This window comes from Lutjanus erythropterus, chromosome 7, assembly GCF_056507025.1.
Source record: "Lutjanus erythropterus isolate fLutEry1 chromosome 7, fLutEry1.hap2, whole genome shotgun sequence".
Lineage (NCBI taxonomy): Eukaryota > Metazoa > Chordata > Actinopteri > Lutjaniformes > Lutjanidae > Lutjanus > Lutjanus erythropterus.
In genome coordinates, this window is record NC_139323.1 from 25938785 (window position 1) to 25954148 (window position 15364).

Consider the following 15364-nt stretch of genomic DNA (forward strand, 5'->3'; position numbering starts at 1 on the left):
ATCTGTGCCTGAAGACGACGGGACCCAACGGGTTTGGGTCGGGTTGAGCCCTATTTCTCTCATACTTCATGGGCTTACTTTGGGTTTGGGCTGTAATATTATTATTATTAGTAGTAGGAGTAGTAGTAGTAGCTTTTGTAATAGTAGTACTATTATTATCAGCAATTGTAGTATTTTTTTTTTCATTGTCCCTGTCTCGCCAACTCCTTCTGTTTGTTACGTAGAGGGAGGCTTGTTAAGAAAAATGTTAGACTGTAATTGAGTTCAAGCTAAAATATGCTAATGAACAGAATTTTGACAGGCTTGGGCGTTTTTGGCCTCAACTTTTCAGGTCTGATTAAAGTTCTACACAGATCCCAGCGGACTGTTGTGTGCTCGTGGCTGCAGAAAATAAAATATGAGCTTTCGTATGATTTGTCAGTCTTTCTTTGACGAGTGCACTCTGATGGAACAGTGAGTAAGAAACTAACAGACAACAACATGCCGGGAGGTTGCTGTTTCAGTTGGCTTGAAAATGAAAAATGAAAATGATTTAATTGAATTTATTTGTAAAGTATTTGTTTGAATGCTTGTTTAATGTTGGCTCAGCCAGGTTATGTAGGAATAATTTTGAGTACACAGTATATGTATATAAATATGGAACTTAGCACAGCAGTAAGGTGCTGCAAAAACTTGAAAAGCACCATGCTTAAAAAGTGCTTGGATTTCGGTATGGAAAATGTGTAGGATTCTGTGTGAGTCATAAGTGATGATTGAGAGGGATTATTTTTAAATGAGTCTATCCATTGTTTTTTTTTTGTTTTGTTTTATTTTTTAGGAAGCTCTTGCATAGTACGCCTTTAATGTAGGGCTTTGTTGAAAATATATGAAAGCTAATCATGGAGAACCAGATATATTTAGTCTTTTTACATCTGATTGATGCACAGTTGCAACTTCTTGCATACCATGTTTTTGAATACTTTTCTCAGTGCTCAGTGGGAATATCTGGGGATACATTAACTTTAAATCAGTGAGAAACAACTGAAGAATAACTAAGATGCAAAAAAAAAACAAAAAAACATTGGCTTATTATTTCAGAGCTCATTGTGGAAAAAATATCACAGATGTTCTCTGTTGCTGAACAACTCCGTTTTCAAATTATAATGCATCAACTTGATGAATTATAACTGTGATAACATTGTACTTAACAGAAAAGCTGTGGTTTCGAATGTGTTGCAATCATGAATAAATGGATCTCTCTTTCAACCCAGTCATTTCAAAAGTATACTAAGCGTTTTGCACGGTCTACGGTGAAAATGTCACATCTTTTGTTTGAAAAATGTGTCCACATTTACACAACACAGAGCACAACACAGCAAAGTGAAGCAAATTGGAAGCATTGGCCTCTGCTGAACCATATTACTGGTGTCCATATATCATTTTTTATAGGTCACAAGTGAAGCACATCTGTTTCCACTTGGCTAAGTTTCCATACAAAACATTTGAATAGAGATTCTTCACCTATATCTGTCGCTCCCCTGCGTTTGTTTAAACCAACATGTGTCTCATTCATCAAACCTCAGAAAGTCTTTGCTGTTTTGTACCACAAAGAAAAGTAGTGATTGCAGAGCACAGTTTAAAGAGCGCTAAGATTCTTGGATGTTTACACCGACACACAGTTTGCTTTAAATGATTTGTTTATGTAGTGTGGTCTTTTAACACTCAACTTATTTGACAGTTGTGCAAGCCAGAGCCCAACATGCCCACACTGGACCTTGCTTTTTTCTAATTTGATCTCAAAGCCCCTCATGTGTTTGACTTCTTTTTAATTGCTTCCTGTCTGCTGGCTCAATTATAAGTCCTGGTCCTTTTTAGGGGGGGACTGCCTATAGCAGCATTTTTGCATAAACAGAGTGATTAAATAACTGAAATTTGAGCAGAATGATGAGATCACTCATTGGGCCTTGATTTGATAATATTTTACTTGGTGTGCCAGCTCACAGCGAACACATGTTGATATACGTTTAGACAGGAATTGATTGCCTGGGATTCCTTTCTCAGGTCTGTTTAATCAAAATAAAACAGAGAGAGACACAAAGACGGTCTTACTCTTTAATCCGTTATTGATTTTTGGTCAGGTGCACTCCGGTGTAAACACCCCATTGGTATTGTATTTAACACAAAATATGAGCCTTGAGAAAAACGCTCAAAAGATTAACCAGGAGTCAGCAAGTGAATTAAAAACACATAAAAACAGGTTTTCATTAACATATGGTAATCGATTCATTTTTAATTAACCCCAGCAGCAAAGTAAAGGCAAAATAATATCTGTGTCAACCTGCACTCTGTCTAGTTGCAGATGCTTGTTAAAATAATGATGTTTGATGATAATGCTGTGCTTCAAAAACTCATAAGGGACAGTTCACCCCAAAATCAAAAATACAGATTTTCCCCCTGACTGGTAGTTTTATTTATCCATCTAGATTAGAGTTTTGGAGATATTGACCATAGAAATGTCTGCCTTTTCTTGGGTGTAATGACCACTTGGCTTGTGGTCCTCAAAGTGCCGAAAAACACATTTAAAAAAAAACTCAACATCAGTCTCTTTCCAGAAATCATGACCTGGTTACTCAAAATAATCCACAGACCTTGCTGTAAGCAGTTTTCTTTCTACCGAACTACACCCACCAGCCGTATCACCGCACAGAAGGAAGCGTTCATTTTCTCATGAACAAGAGGCTTGGGACAGCGTGGGGTGTAAACATTAGACAAAGCAAGTTTATTTAAACAGCGCCATTCAGACGCAAAGCAATCCCCATGCTATACAGGACCATAGAAATACATTAAAAATAAGACATTAAGAAAACATTAAAATTTCATTAAAAAGACCATTAAAACAAAAGACAAAAACAAGCAGATAAAGAGTAAAGAAATTGCATTTAAAAGAAAAGAAAAACAAAAGTGAAACCAGGCAAATCAGTTACAGATTACTTTGACAAGAAAACGACGCTGTCCTCCTCAGCTGAGCAGGAACCTCCCGTCCATGAGTAGATGCACACTTCTTACTGTGTGGTGGCTCATGAGTTCTGGAGAGAGACATTGCTATTGAGTTTGTTTAATGTATGTCTGGTGCTTTGAGCAACCACAAGTTGAGTGCCATTTAGTTCCATTTTATTCAAAAGAAGGCAATATCTCTATGGCTGATATCTTCAAAACTCCGCAGCTCACCCCAAAACTTTCTAGATGGGTCAATAGCACTACGGGTAAAAGGAAAAATATGCATGATTTGGGGTTGAATTGTCCCTTTAAGATGAGGGAATGTACATTCTGTGTACATACATGCATGATATGTATTCATGTAAAAGTCTCTATAAATAGAACCTGTCAAATGATGATAGTATTCAGCTTTCCCTCTTGTCAAGATCCATATTTAAAAGCAAAACTACGAGGAAAATCTCCATAGTAGACTTTTGGTTATGTATTATTTATTCCCACCACCCATAGGTTGAAGCTCAGCATCCTCATACATACCTTACAAAAAGCTGCAAGTATTCGGACTTCCAGAATTAACATTATACACACTGAAACTTCCATTTTTAATAAGCCAATACAAGCCCTGTTGCTTTCCTAAATAAGCTCTGTGTCTGCTTCAACCAGTGCAGAAACGGGGCAGCTCCTCGAGGTGCCACAGAAGTGAGGTCAAAACTCCAAGCTGCATGGTTGCCCATGGCTACATAAATATTAACCGAGTCTCCACTGTGTGGAGAGGCCTTCTTTGATTATGAGTCTACTCTGAGAGTTTGATATCCAAGGAGACCACTAAAGCCGGCTTGACAAAATTGATGAGAGAATACCGAGAGGGTTGGTGCAGTTGTGATGTGGAGGAGTTTCACTTGGTTCGGAGCAGATCAAGCTGCTGGATTTCATGCAAACGAAGCAGGGAAAGAAACATCACTAGTTCGCATGGGTTCACATACTTGAAGCTTCACTTTGAACTTTTGCTCCAGTGGCTGGGAGAGACGTGATGGGAAGAAAATAGGTAGCACAGCCCCTTTAAGTATCCTGAAGCTGATTCTTTTGTTGCACTTTTCACGATAGAATTTAGTAAACTGTATGCTTAAATGTACGATGTGTAACGTTTCCACATTAAAGGAGCAATATATAACAATTTTGTGGCCAAAAATTATACTGCAGTCCAAATTGAATCCCTATTAAATATACAATCTGTTTGATGAGTTGTTTCTCCTCACCGCCTTCCCCTCAGACTTAAGGAAGCTCAGGCAGGCTGCAGGAACACTGCAGGAACATTATGATTTGCCAGTAACAAGCGACGAGTCCTACACTGCATAGTCATCGTTTTTTTTCCAGAACTGTCACCTGTATGTCACTGTAAAAATCCCTTATCCTGAAAACAAAAGCCCACTGCTCTGAAAACACACAGTCTGGAGTTGAATGACTGCCTGTCTTCTGCCTGCCAGACTCCATAACATATTGCTCGATTTAACCGTTATAAACAACATTTACAACTTGCAACTTACAACTCATAAGCAGATGCTTTCTGCATTAATTGAAGTCTAACTAACATGAAATGGGCATAAATAAACAGTTATTCTGGACCGGAACAGAAATTTCAAAGGACACCACAGCTGTAGTGTTGTTGTCAGAGGGACTAGTATTTCAACTTAGCATGTTTCCTTAATTTCTGAAGACGTCATTGTCATTTTATGTTTTATAACACTAAATGTATTACAGATTAGTCCTTTCTTTTTTCTCCTGTGTTACACATTTGTTGAGTTCTGTACTGACATGATTCCAAATGTTTCCAACCGTTGTAAAACCCTGAGAAATCTGTATACTCAAATTAATGGCGTGTCTTGGTAACTTACGAGGAAACATGGAATAGGTCAGAGAGTGATGAAGGAAGTTGGCAAACGTGACCAAACTCAATGTGAGTGAAACTTTGATACATTATTTCGTCTGTAAACATGAGTTCTTCCTGAGTCACGTCAGATTTTCAGAAATACAACAACTCCCATGATGCCTTGCCACTTCAAAAACTTTTGTTATTGTTTTGATTTAATTAGCTGGGAAATTACTTACTGTGCCTTGAAATGATTACAATTACAGGAGCCGTTGAACACATTTAGATTTTTTCTAGGACATGACAAGCAAAAACTCTGCTGATGTGTGTCAGGGTCAAGCACTGCAGAATTTAACCGAAGGACAAACTAAAGAAGGTCAAAATTACTTAATGAGCAAATGATTGAGTGATCGAGTTTAGACGTTGGCTTTGTTAATTGTGCTGTGAAGCATGTAACCTGGCCAAATCTCTGTCCGTCATCGGCAAAGGGACTCTGGTTTGTTGGGGTCAGCAGCAGTCCTGTGACTGGTCATGTGTGCCTGAAATGTCAATCATGTGCAAATATTTTGGGAAGGAACCAATAAGCATTGTTAGGTTAACAATTGAAGGTTAAGAGGCAGGCTCGGAGCCACATGGGAAATGGGGAGACATGTTTGCTCTCACCATGGATGACTGAGGTCCGCCTAAAGCATCTGCTGTCGTTTTCAACTGATATGAACCCAGAAAAACGCTGCAGTTACATCTCTACTATCCTGCAGACGCACTTAGATTCTCTGCATTGTTAAAGTGCATACGTACTTGATGTTTTAAAATATGTGTCCTCGTTTTTCACCTTCTGGATGTTTTTTCATTTATCATGCACCATTTGGTGAGTGATTACATGCAATATTGTGCTGCCTTTGCAAGATATGATTATATCACAGTTTATCATAAACACTTGCACATAAACAATTTATGTGCAACGGCTGTGACTCGTCAAAGAAATTACTGCACAAGCTGGGGGTCACACACACACAAGGTGGCCTATAATTAGCAAAAGAAAATTTAATTACTATCTCTGTCTTCACCTGTTTATATTTCATCTGCTTGTGAATTTTACAGTTCAGTGAATCATTCAGAAGAATAGCAATATTATAAGTCTAATGCCCTCTGTTGACAATCTGAGGAAGCAGATTCAAATGAATTCATGCAAAATGGCAGTTTAAGCTGCTCAACACTGCAGCCATAGAGACACCACATGTGTTTTTAGTCTCAGCTTATAAATAAACATTTCTCCAGATATGGATGCCTGCCACTGGGTGACCTTTTATTACATCTGTTTTCTCTTTTTTGTCCCTCGCAAAAAAAGAGAGGCTGTATTATTATGTAAAATTATGCTTATGAAAACATAAGTCTGCCCCTCTCCTGCGTTCACCTTCACCTGGCAAGCATGACTCAACTTCACATTTCCCCGTAGTGGGTGAAAGACAGTTTTTATTGAAGCCAGGTGTGTACCCACGTCCTGCCTGATAATGTTTCTGGACAGAATTCCTCAAACCAGATCATAACACGCTCCAAGTCTTCACCGAATGCAGAAACAAACATGAAACAGTTGTGACCGGGAGTGTTTTGTTTATTTTTACCATATTCTGATTTGGAGATTTGAGATAAAGAGATGATAAATGCCAGCTGCAATGAAAATTCAATTTTCGAACTTGGAGAAGTATATTTTTTTCACTTTTTATGATGTCTTAATAAAAATTAAGATCATATATTACAATTCAGCATCATTTCAAGGGGAATGTCCTTTAAAAAATCTTGCATATGGTGAACTGTAGGGGAGACCACGGTCCATTGTAACTGGGGGCAGTTGTAACACACTTAATTCCTTATGTCCTAAACAAGCTAGAGTGATGACTGCCAGAGCTTTCCCTCTGTCTGCGGAAAAGGAGCCGCATCATTTCACCTCAGCAGAAGTTTTCAATAGCATAAAAGATTTTATCATGGCTGCAAGATCTTTGTGCCAGAAAATGAACATATGTCACCAAATTTAAATATAAAATCCTTTAGACTCAATTACTATTAGTACAGTTGCCTAGTCTTTTGCTAAAAATAAAAATAGAGATAGACTTTTGATTTGAATGAAAAGAAGAAATTCTAAAAGAATTTGAGCCATATACAAAAAAATCTTAAGTAACATTATCAGGTACTAAAGCTGTAATGTGATTTCTTTGAGGTGTGCCTTCCCTCCATCCAGCAGATGTCAAACGTATAATATGATTCGATGCAAACTTATTTTAATATTTTTTTTATTTGGTTCTTACCAATTTAATTGTCAGTGAACTTAATACAACTGAAATTAAAAAGTAGTATTTTTAAAAATGTATATATTATTGAAGGATTGCATGTCACAGTTTGCTGATATAATATGCCCAGAAAAGAATAGCTTGTTCAACAACATTTCTCTATCTGCAAACCCAGTGGCAAAGCTGATAGGCAAATTATCCAACGACATTTATGATCAATTACATGACTCTAAAGCTAGAGTTTTCACCACTCACTCTGGACAAAAGCACAGACAAAACTGCAAAACTTGCATTACTTGAACACAGAAGTGTCCTCCCATGAGATGGTGATAACATTAGCTGTCCCAAGCCATTCTGACTTTTGAGACCCCTAAAAATAAAGTGAATACCACTTGCAGATCACCACTGTAATAGCAAGAGTCGAAGACACAAAAAATCCCTCAAATGGTGCCATGAATTATGTAAAAAGAAAAATGAAGGGGAAAAAACACACACATATGTCTCTTATATCAAAAGAGAATGTAAATTTTAAATTTATCTTCAGCTACTTTGAAAACTGATTAATCATTTTGCGTATTTTTTAAGAAAACAAAGTCAAAATTTCCTGCTTCCAGCCTCTCAAATGTGAATATTTTCTTGTTTCTTTACTCCTCTATGACTTTGGATTGTTGACAAAACAAGACACATTGAGGACGTCATCTTGGGCTTTTGGGAAACACTGATAGACATATTTCTCCATCATCCGACATTCTATTGACCAAAAAACAAATCGACTAATCAAGAAAACGATGGAGAGATTAATCGACAATTAAATGAATTTTTAGTTGCAATCTTAGTGAATACCAATACACCATCCTAGCAGCTTTATCAAAGGAGTGCAGGGGTAAGAGCCACACAAAAAAAAATCCCTCGAATGCTTCCATGGATCATGTAAAAAGAAAAGTGCAGGGGAAAAAAAAACACACTCACAAATGAGTAGAGATTCTTGGTTTGAAAAACTGCTTGGCTCCGCACACTCACACACTTGGCTCTGCACACCATCAGCAGCAGCAGCAGCTTGACCACTGCTGCCCGGGCCAGTGTTCAGTTATCCTGTGGGGCCAGTTGTAGAGAGCAGGGGGGAGAAAAAAAAAAGTATCTATGCTTCCATGTTCCTTTTGATGCTTGGTAGTATTACAGTAGAATAAGTCCTCTGTCATTGGTTGAATAGGCTGGACTGCCTACTGTGACAGAGCGTGGGCCTCTCATGCCCAAAAGGAAGCCAGCGTTGCATCTCTAAGCAGAAAAAAAGGGGCCAAAAAATGAAGAGGAGGGAGGGTGGAAATATATTGATAACCTCCTTCCTTTTCTCTATGACGTGTTGAATCTTCTCTTAGGTGGAAAAAAAAAAGAGCTGATTCCTGCAGGGCATGATAATAAGTCGATGTGATTAGACTCCGAGTCAGCGCGGATGTGTGAATCCATGCCGGGTTTTTGGTGGAGCCCTCCGCTCAGACGGCTCCTGCAGACGGCAGCCTGCTCTGCTCTCCATCCACTGCACTGGCGCTGTTTACTGGAAGCCCGCTCCGCGCCGCTTCCACCAAGTGTCTCCAGCGCACTGTGAGCGGGATCTTCTCCAGAGGCGAGCCGCCGAAAACTTGTCCCAGTCCGCTTCTTCTGCTTCTTCTCGCTGTCTCGCTCAGGAGGAGCCGGGGGGAGACAGAGACAGAGAAAGACACCAGAAGCCCCCCCCTCCCACTCTTCTCTTCTTGTCTGTCCCCTCTCAGTCACTCTTTCTGGGTTCCCCGAGCTCCGCGTCTCCTCTTCTTTGCTTGTTGTTGCCGCTGCCGGTGGAAGGGAGAGCTCATCACTGTTATCACTGAGGTGTTGATGAGGCAGGACTTTGCCATGGAAGTGCTTGCTGTCCGGTGCGGGGGAATGTACGGGCTGAGAGGGGGACCTGCCGCCTGATAGACAGCCCAGCCTGAGCCTCTGTCTGTCCCAGATAAGAGGAGCATGCCTCAGACCTGCAGACTCACTCTCTTCGCTGCAGAGGAGTTCCCATCAGACTGTCTTTTTTGCACAATCTGACATTTTATTATTATTTTTTTTTTTCCCAATTCACATCATCCCCACAGACTTCATTTCAGCCTATTTGGCTTCACTGCTTTTCGAGAAAGGTAAGTTTCCTTTTCTTTCTCATCAACAGTTTATAAATCAGAGCGCTAAGCAGCATTTTGACAAGTTCATGTGGAGTGTAGGAAGTTTTCTGTCTCTGCTCGGTCACTTACGAGCCATGCATTTTAAATTAAAACAAGGCTTTATTGAAGTTACACTGCATTTTACTTTTAAAAGCAAAATATGTCAGATTTTATTAAGAAAAACATGATTTAGATGGATCAATGAATTTTCTAGTGATTTAAATAGTCCTTAATGAAAACATTAAGCAGATGTGGATTGATGTGTTCGGCTGCCGACTTTTCCTGAATGGAAACTATTACAACAAAGTACAGGAGCAGCGCATTTCTATGTGAACCAGAACACGTAAAAGCACCATTTAATTTGACTTTACGCGTCCAGACTGGGAGCTGAAGTGTAGTTTGCTGTTGGTGCCGGTGGTCACCGAGGTTTCTTTTTAAATCCACTGCTGGTCTTGTTGGTTTGAATGAACTGGGAGGGGGGGGGGATTTATGCTGGGAGCTGTGACCTGAGAAGCGATGTCGGCGTGATTCCTGGGTGCATTCACGGGCTAATCCATTATAATTGGGGACTGGTGCTATTTGTTCTAAAAAAGAAAGAAAAGAAAGAAAAGCCTCGCATACCGGTGTAATAATTAGTTTTGGCCAGGAAAGAGGCAATGTTGCAGCGGGCTGCAGGCGCAGGAAATGTCATGGAAATCAATCAAAAGAAAGGGGAAATAAAAATGCAAACATGCACCAAAGAGGACGGATTTGGCTGCTTTGGACTTAACTCGAACCCAGTCGGCGCAGAGTGGCTGTAAAATTAGATCCTCTTACTGCACATTTATTATTTAGGCCTACCGATTCCGAACGCGTCTTGTCAACCATGTGTTAAAGAGTAGGCAGCCGCAGCAGCAGCGAGGAGCGCACATGCGGCGCGGTGTGTGTGCCTCTCCCGGCCCGAGAAACACACACACTCAGGCGGTGATGCATGGCAGGCAGGCAGCCTGGAGCAGAGCAGTAATCTTCAGTGATCGATCAGTGGATTGGGATAAATTTAGCTCCACATGCACCTCTGCTTCTTCTTTTTTTTTGTTGTTGTTGTTTGTTTTTAGGGTTGTGATCTTGAGAGGGAGCTACAAATTCCTGCCTGGATTAGAGTCCATGAATGTGTCTTTAATGTCTGTGTTTGGGCTGTAATATCTCTGTGGAGCACAGTCATCATATACAGCTACTGTAACATGTGTCATTTGTTGAGTATTTAGCCCAGTATGCTCCATAACACTACAGTCATTTTCTCAGGTTATATTCATGATCTGATAGAAAACAAAAGAATAAACCAAGTGTTTGGAGCATGAAGTGGCTTTATCTGCCTTTCCATACATAACAAAGTGACATTCAGTTAAATATAAAGGCTAGCCCATTTGTGAATGTGTATTGAGTTATAAGGAATGTGTAAGAAATGAGCTAAGGCACGCTTTTATCAGGCTCCGGGAGCTACAATCTCTGTTGGAGGAACTCCATTTTCACATGTTTGTGCATAAGAAAAAAAATTTGAATTAATGCAAGTGCAAATTCCAGCTGTTTGGATTGAACATATTAGCATATCAAAGTGGTCAGAGCCCTTACACAATGGAAGGAGTCGTATTTTCTGCCACTGGTTTTTTTTTGGCTGAGTCTGAAAGGCTTGAGAAGGAGTGTGTGAGCTGGTAAAAACTGAAAGACTTGTGTATCTTCCCACCCTCTTTTTCTTGTAAGTAGGTCCGTATGACATCTTGTATATAACATAATCTCACTTGTGTTTGCTTTCACACAACGGGGTAATTGTGGAGTGACTCACAAAGTAGTGTAATATTTTTTCTTAAATGTTCCTTCATAAAAATTAAAGATTAAAAATTCTTTGACATGTTTCGTGAAGAATTACTTTTTTTTGAATTCCTAATTAATAGAGCAAAATTTTAGTGTTCTTCATTTTCTCAGTGTCTGTAAAAACAGGTGTGTCCACTCTCCCTGGACGTAATACAAACAACGTGAATGCGGACTAAAGAAGTAGCCTGTCTTCTCGGATGTCTCAGTGCATCATATCTTTAGCTCGAGCATGCCATTATGAGCATTTCACCGTCGAATCCAGCGTGAGAGAGTACCTTTTTCAAGTCTATAGCCTCATTTCAGTGGAAGTGCGTCCGGTTTCAAAGAACTGCGGCTGCTCTTGATCTGCCAGAGCACCAGATTGCCCCTCTTTGCTTGTACGTTGATGTCTACTCTCTGATCAATACAGCCCACCACACTTCTATATGGGTTTGGGGGAGACAAAGTGCTACATTTCGCTCTATTCTCAACTCTTTATAATCGCACTCTTGCAGCACACGAGACTCGTACGACCCAGTGAGTGTGGATGGGTGAGTGGGTGTGAACGCATCAGAATCTGTGACATTACGGACTGTTGCTTCATTTTCTGCCAGCATATATTGCCCCCACCCTCTACCCTCCACCCTCCAAGAAAGAGCAGCTGAGGTTTTGTACTATACGGATATTTGACTGGTGCATTAAACAGATCATAACGCAGCTTTCATAGCCTCTCCAGATTTTTAAATCATAACAGCAACCCAGACACGTCCACTCTGGCTTTATTAAGGTAATTTGTTATTGATTTAATTCGATTTGAGCGTGCGTACACTGACCAGTGGCAACATTTCCTCACTTTTTTGTGGCGTACTCTCTCACGAGCCCACTGTCTTTGTCTGAGCAGCGATTGGCGAGTCCATATGATTGATTTACAGGTTGCATTGTGGGTGAATGGATTGTTTTGTGCTAGCGTTACACTGCAGAAATGTCATGCTTTTATCCACCACGAAATTCAAGCTCATCTTTCTCTTTTTTTGTCCTGAGCATCGCAGTCTTTGTTGCCCAAGGACCGATTTCAAGTTGCAGTTCTTACAAATGGTGTGTTAGCAGCTCCTTAGCAAAATCGAGCAAATGATGGATGTTGTGGAAGCGTCATAAGTAGAGGATTGCAGGGAGTTAAAGCATTCAGATTTACATCCCAGTGCTTATTTGGCTTGTAAATTGTGGGTTTGTGTTTTCAGATGCAATCTTTGCTGTTGCTAAACCACCTACATGGAGCCATGCTGTGCGGATAACTGCTCGCCATTAAAGGCAAGGAACAAGGCTGTAAAAGAAGGCTATGGCAAATTTGATGTAACGTGCAGGCCTTCTGTGGGCCAAAATACCTCCCCTTTCATGACTGATTTTATTTTACGATTGGCAATCAGTAAAATGCTGTGCGCCAGCGTGTTCCCCTCCCTGCCATTTTGTGAAACATTTGTTTCCACTTGCCAAAGGCCTCTGGTGCAGCGGGGGATTCGGTGCCCCTGAAATGGCAGGTGAAACTTTCTGCTTGCCTAAATAATTTCAGAGCAGAACATTACACAGCAAGGACATAGGCGGCGGAAAGTGAGGGTCAATTCAAACTCTGGTGACAAGAAACAACATGGATATTAGCCGATGGCTCTCACATAGCTCTCTGTGCACTGGTTAAGTGGCACCCTCCCTGAGCTTATCTGGCATCTCTTTTTCATTGCGTCACTCATTTTGTGCGTCTCTGAAAGGTGGTTAGAAGAAAAGGAAGTGCAAAGTGCAGAACTGGGTGGTAAAAAAAAAACTGTCCTCTGGTCATAAAACTATTGGGTGTAACACATTGACCTGGTTTCTAATCGCAGCTCGTATATTTTCCATCATGTTGAAAACACGACTTGTGTTTTTGATAAGATATGGTGTGTGTTATTAGCAGTGTGTGTTCAGGTCACTCCCAACACAAGAAAAGGAAATGTCAATAAAATGAGAAGTGTTGTGGAAAAAAACAAACAAAAAAACCCCCAACTATTATCACAATTTTTAAAATTATTTTACAGATTAAATTAGAGCCAACAGTGTTAATTAGTTTTTATTGCTTGGATAATTTTGAAGATAATACGGAAATTACAAACACCTTCATAATTTTTGAAAAATGCTCTAATTATTTTCAGAATTACATTTTATACATGATAGTCATTTTACTTGCTCTTATTTTATTATATTTATTCTTTTTCTGATTTAAAGAAGACTAACATGTAGACAACACACACACACACACACACACACGCACACACACACACACACACACGCTGACCCTGTCTAATTCTTTGTGCTGTATATGTGAACAGGACTTGTCCTTATCTGTGCACAGCTGCAACACTATTTGGGAAAATATTCAATTTCTGTGTGACAGAGGAGAACCTGGGAGGCAAGGCTCTGAGCAAACAGCAGTTATTGCGGCTCTGCCATAGCAGCCGAGAGCAAGGCCTGGCTGGGAGAGAGGGGGGATCTGCGGACGTCTGCCAGGGGAAGGAGTAATGTCTCGGCTGGATTATAGGAGAGCGGAGCACATCCACACTTAAAAGCCCCTTTTCCAACAAGACAGGGCTGTTATTTAGGGATGGTGTGGGTAAACACACCAGAGCAATATATTTCCTCCATATAGGCTGCTGTTGTCCTTGACAATTGTGACTCATTGAAAGTGAGATAAGTTTTACTCCTCGTGCCTTTCTTTTTTTTTTTCTTTTCTTTTCTTCTCTTTTTTCAACAAATAATTTCATGTTGTGGGCGTTCTTTAGTGTGTTCTGACTGACATTATTACAGTCAAGTTGAGAGCTGGTAAAGAGTGGCCAACATTAGAATATCATTTTATTTTTGTTCAAATACTCAAATAAGAGTGTTTTTTTTAAATTTATGTTTCTTTTAGCGGTGCTGCACTTTAGATGTAGTTATTGCTGTCTGTCGAATGCTTTACATTCGTATTCTTTCATCCAAAGGCGAGCCGCAGTAACTACATTGTTGGTGGAGATTGAGTTATAACTTTAAATTAACTTCTTTATATCCATTTTATCCTGTGACAAAGTTTTAAAGTTTGAGAGAAAAGGCAGTTTAAAAATTGCAGTAACCGCAAAATCTTACCAGTGAAAAAAATACTTTAAAGCCATTTTTCTTGGGTTTACCCTTTGCGTAGTTAGGCTTTTTAAGGCGGCATTGTGTTATGAGTGATTTAGCAATTAAGTGAAGTATGATACTCAAGTCTGAGATAGCATAAGTAGGAAGTAGCAGCAACCCACAAAAATAGACATGTAAAAGAAACACCAACAATATGTCTTCCAATGGGAGAAAATGGAGCTGAGAATGAGCATTTCGCTGGTTCTTCTTCTGCATGTGCACATTGATGTACTGACAGCGCTTTAATTCAGACAACTGCAGTAGACGCTCACCTTGATTGACGTCTGTATGTTGGAATGCGGTTTTGAAAGCAACGTTGATGCTGGATGATCAAATGCACCAAACAGTAAAGTCAATCTGTGAAAAAAAAAAAGAGCCATGCGAGTAAATGCACTCTAAAACACTGTGTACATTTGGATTCCTGCCACATATCACATCTAATGTTTGTGCTCACTTTTTTTTTTTAAGTGTATATTCATGCATTGCCACTCATTTCGTTCTATATGCTTATTTGGTCGCCTGGTTGCTTTTGAAGTCTGAGGCTTTGATAAATGATATTTTATTGTACAGTATTTAGTTGGGGGAGTGTGCAAGCTTTGTTCTCCTAATGCAGTTGCCAAGTCAGATGGAGTTGAGCGTCTGGTCTGGGAGTTTCAGAGGAATATCACAGGCATGGTAAGTTGCTAAAAACTAAGCTAATCAACAAAATAATTGTCTGTTCAATTGCTACCATGCCAGAGACATCAAACACAGCCGAGGTTGAAAAAAACAATCAAATTATCTCTTAATGATTGCTCACGCTGACAGATGAGCGCTATGCGAGTTGGTTTTGTTTGTGGGAGACATATGTGAGGAAGAATGAAGTTTGTGGCCGCTCTCGTAAAATTCTGCGTACATGTTTGCAATCTGCATAGATATCCATCATCACCTGTAATGAAAACAATTTGATGTTATTATGTGGTTTTTGGCATTGAAACAGAGAGAGCTGTATTAGTCTATTAATTTCCTGCAGTGAATCATGAATCCTGCTGCTTTTATCCTCGCACTACCCTCCA

General features: G+C 39.9%; 1 protein-coding gene across 20 annotated transcripts in view; it reads left to right on the forward strand.

Annotated features, from left to right (window-relative positions):
• The first annotated feature begins 7811 nt into the window (after positions 1-7811).
• The window catches only part of adgrl2a (adhesion G protein-coupled receptor L2a), a 126828-nt gene continuing 119275 nt past the window's right edge, over positions 7812-15364 (forward strand). For 6 of the 20 annotated variants that reach the window (XM_084723328.1, XM_084723334.1, XM_084723329.1 and 3 more), the window contains exon 1: positions 7812-9284. The gene's annotated coding sequence lies outside the window, so the exon portion shown is untranslated. The remainder of the gene's footprint in view (positions 9285-15364) is intronic. The other 14 variants (XM_084723316.1, XM_084723317.1, XM_084723324.1 and 11 more) reach the window with 4 other exon arrangements.